The sequence below is a fragment of the Cicer arietinum genome, chromosome 6 (assembly GCF_000331145.2).
Source record: "Cicer arietinum cultivar CDC Frontier isolate Library 1 chromosome 6, Cicar.CDCFrontier_v2.0, whole genome shotgun sequence".
Classification (NCBI taxonomy): domain Eukaryota; kingdom Viridiplantae; phylum Streptophyta; class Magnoliopsida; order Fabales; family Fabaceae; genus Cicer; species Cicer arietinum.
The window spans coordinates 49,949,807-49,954,795 of record NC_021165.2 but is presented as its reverse complement, the minus strand read 5'-3'; positions in this window follow the sequence as shown (position 1 = coordinate 49,954,795).

Here is a 4,989-nt window from a genome sequence, read left to right as displayed (position 1 = left end):
TTACGGGTCTTACATTACTACCCCCCCTAAAATTAGTTTCGTCATCGAAACTATGCGTCGATAAATAACTCTAGGTGTTGTTCTCTCATCTTGCTCTCCAGCTCCCAAGTCGCATCTCCAGTAATTGGGTTTCAAATCACCTTGACCAACAAAACATCCTTGGTCCTCAATCGCTTAATCTTCCTGTCATCAATTCTCACAGGTGGTACTTCGAATGACAAGTTATCCTTTAGCTGGATTGTGTCTGGTTCGATCACATGAGATGGATCTGCAAGATATTTCCTCAACTGTGACACATGAAATACATGAAACACGTCATGAATGTTGGACAGTATCGGAGGCAATGCAATCCGATAAGCAACAGGCCCAATTCGTGCAGAAATCTGATATGGTCCAATGAATTTCGGAGTCAACTTCTTCGATTTTAACGCCCTACCAACTCCCGTAGTAGGTGTGACTCTCGGAAATACATGGTCACCCTGTTCGAATTCTAAAAGTCTGCGACGCTTGTCCGCGTAACTCTTCTGATGATCTTGTGAAGTCTTCATTTTCTCCTTGATTTTCCTTATCTTAGTTGTAGTCTGTTGCACCATCTCTGGTCCGACAATCATATTTTCACCGTCCTTATACAAACACAAGGGCGTTTGACACTTGCGCCCATATAAAGCCTCATATGGTGCCATTCCAATACTTGCGTGGAAACTATTGTTGTAGGTGAACTCAATCGTAGTTTCGTTCCCAAGGCTTCGTGCAATGCTCCCCAAAAATGTGATGTGAACTTCAGATCACGGTCTGATACAATACTCGATGGTACTCCGTGTAATCTCTAAAGGTTGCAACACCCCAGCAGGTCGCTGATGTTCCACCTTGTACGGAACATCCATCTAGTACCAAACCTAAACACTAAGTATGACGCCGACACATTGAGTACAATGTATCATTACCTAATGATAGGGCTTCCCATCCATATCAAGAATGATCTTGGGTTATTGTAGAGGTAAACAATCAAATTAATCGAGAAGTCCCTATTCTGAATAGTTATTTGACAATGTAAACATGCATATATACCTTGTCCCACTTGCCTCTCAAGGTCTTGGTTCCCTGGGTTATCCCGTCCCCCATTGTTATCATGTGGTCGATTATAAGATTTAGCAACCTGTTTTCCCTTGTTCTGATACTTCGCCCGACTAGGTCCTCCTGAGTTAAAATTCCCTCCTCGGCTAGCTCTCTTATTCTTCATATCCTCAACTTCTCTACATTTTTCCACAAGAACCTGGAAACTTTGAATTCCCAAGGGTAAGACAAAATCTTGAATCTCATACTTTAGTCCGTCTTGGAAACGATGACAGAAGAATGGCTCGTCAATCTCTTCACGGAAAAATCTGAAATGCCTTGATAGTGATTCAAACTTAGCAGCATATTCGCCCACGGTCATGTTCCCCTGATGTAGTTTCAGGAAATCATCACCCAGTCTAGTCCTGGTACTCATCGGGAAGTATTTGTCGAAAAACTTCCCTTTGAAAGATTCCCAGTTCACCTCCTCGTGAGCTGATCTCATCAACAACCTTGTACTCCTCCACCAGTACTCAGCATCTCCTAGTAGCATATAAGTGGCATAGTTGACCCTCACTCCCGCCTGACAGTTAATCATTTCGAAGATCTTCTCCACTTCTTGGATCCATTGATTTGCTTTCTCTGAATTCTCAGTCCCCTCAAACTTGGGAGGATTGTAACGACGAAAGTCTTTTAATCCTCTTGACTCTGCAGCACGGATCTCTCTTCCCCTCTTTTCGAGATCACGTTGAGTCTTGGCAGCAGTCTGTGCAGCAACAGAAGCAGCCATGTTATTCATAGCCTCCGCCATTCGATCATCCCTATTGGCATTGGCTCTCGGAACATCATTCCTCCTTGGCAGCATGGTTTTCCTATAAAACCATCATCAAGTAGAGTCTTAACACTACTTCAATAATTCTAAGAATAACTTCCGACCACATCAGCACATAATAATTTTTATGAACTTGACCACTCAAACCACCTAAACCGACACATGATCAGACAACAACTCCTAACCTACAATCTAGAACTAGAGGTTCCACAACCCCCAAAGAAAACCAAACCAAAGCTCTGATACCACAATGTAACACCCCGATTTTCAAAGCGAGGGTGTATTTTTTTTTCAAAAGAAATTAAAATAAAACAGAGTAAAACAAATAAGGAAATGCCTTTGGATAAATAATTGAGTCATTATAATTCACAAGCAGCGGAAAAGTTTCTCCAAATATAAATCCAAAGCATTTACACAACAACAAATGGTACATGGAACCCATTCAAATAAGATGTCAAACTGACAATATTAGTATAAGTACAGTTTTCCAAATTAAAATACACCAACCCAAAAAGAAGGACGTCTAGTCCCTATACATCAACCTAATATGATCATCCTACCAAAAACTATACACCCTGAGTGATCTCCACGCGCCCCGTGGGATCCTCATAACGTAGCTCCAGTCAAGCATTCCCATCCGTAGGATACGAACCGGTAGGATCGTCCTAGCTCTCATCTGAGGGCAAAACCCAGATTTCCACAATAGTTGTAAATGATCACCAACCGAAATTAACAGTTAACACATAACATTTAAGTTTTTTTTTTAAATGCACAAAATAACCTTTCAACTAAGCATGCACCTTAAAAGGATTTTCCATATGCTAAAAGTTCATGTAACACTTGCCAAATAAAAATGAAGTCAAAATAAAGTTCTCAATCCATCAAGTAATACATAACTAACCAAGACATTAATAAATCAATGAGCAATCTGTTATCTAACTCAAAATAAGAATTTCTACTAAGCCAATCGATTTCCAAATCGATTTCCTGAAGGTTTTTAGTGAAATTTGAATTCTGGGCTTAATTCAATCGATTGGGCAATCAATTGACAACATATCTCAGTCCCTGATTTAATGCCAATCGATTGGGCAATCGATTGGGCAATCAATTGACAACATATCTCAGCCCCTGACTTAATGCCAATCGATTTCTAAATCGATTTCCGTCAGTTTTGCTGAATTCTTGCATGGCTAAATCGATTGGGAAATCGATTTCATAAAAAGTTTAGCCCCTGTAACTTCCCAATCGATTGGGAAAATCGATTTCCCTGTGTATTCTTTCAAAAATTCATAAACTAACTCAATCACATTCATACATAATCCCAAATCTTAATACTTAGCACTGATAACGCAATCGCTACAACATCATGAGTTTCGAAATAGTATTGCAATCAAACATGCTATCACCAAATTCCAAAACATAACACTTAACACTTATAACACAATTACTACAACATCATGGGTTTCAAAATGGTATTGCAATCAAACATGTTATCACCAAATTCCAAAACATACACTTAACACTTATAACACAATACTACACAGACAAATGAACCAACAATTCACAATTTAACAGGGTGTAGTCTCTCACGGACAAACACTTGTGCAGTCTCTCACGGAAAAACACAATTCACCAAGAAACGTAAGTCGTAAATGTACCACCTATCACGGGTTAGTACTGTTTACCGAGGTGCCACATATCACGGGTCATCACAACTTACCCAACGTAAATCGTAAACGTACTGCCTATCACGGGCCCGTACCGTTTACGAAGGTGCCACCTATCGCGGGTCAGCACGATTTACCAAAACACACATAAGTAAACAAGACATTAAGAGATTCCCCATTCTTAATTCTCATTTAACTTGAACCAAGGCGTAGTCTCTCACGGACAAACCCCTGTGCAGTCTCTCACGGACAAACATAATTCACCAGGGCGTAGTCTCTCACGGACAAACACCTGTGCAGTCCCTCACGGACAAACACAATTTACCAAGGAACGTAAGTCGTAAACGTACCACCTATCACGGGTCAGTACTGTTTACCGAGGTGCCACCTATCACGGGTCATCACAACTTACCCAATGTAAACCGTAAACGTACTACCTATCACGGGCCCGTACCGTTTACCAAGGTGCCACCTATCGCGGGTCAGCACGATTTACCAAAACACACATAAGTAAACAAGACATTAAGAGATTCCCCATTCTTAACGCCTAGTTAACTTAAACGGTTTTCAAAACAAACATTAAGTAACCAAGACATTAAGAGATTCCCCATTCTTAATACCGATTTATCTTAATGATTTTCAAAACAAAACGTTAAGCAAACAGACATATCAAGAGATTCCCCATTCTTAATATACTTTTCTTAATACTCATGTAACTTAAAACGATTTTTCACAAACAAACACACATGAAGTAAACGAGACATTAAGAGATTCCCCATTCTTAATACTCGTTTAACTCTAATGGTTTTCAAATTCTACACAGAACGAACTCAAACGTATTATCAAATTCAATCCACAATCCATACCAAAACACATCAATTCATTTCTCCACAAAATCCAACCATACTCATATCAAATTTCATCAGTATTAATTAAGAACACGTCAAATACGACGAACACAAATCAACACAATCCACCACTCAAACACAACAAGTTTCATTTACTCAAAATCATACATAAATAAGTTTAAATTCATTTTCCACGAAACATTCATCAATATAACCAAAACCTAACTCTAATATTTTACCCATAAAGCCTTAGATTCATTTTCCCCCAAATCAACACTCTAACCCTAACAAAATTCTTTTCCACACAACCACAGATAAGTCCCTAAATGCAAACTAAAAGTTTGGAAGGAGCCCTTACCTTAACGTTAGCTTTAACGTGCGATTACGGCACCGTGAGTAAATCCGGTAAATTTTCCGCTCGCAACACCGCTTCCAAAATTGGTCCACTAGCACCGTAGCACGGAAGTGAGCAACCTTCCCTTCTATCACTTCTTGAAACGATGTTTAGATCTAGGTGAAACGGGGAGGTTTGTGTTTGAATCCGTAATACCGTTTTTCTTCGTTTTCGAATCAACGAGGAAGTATGAAG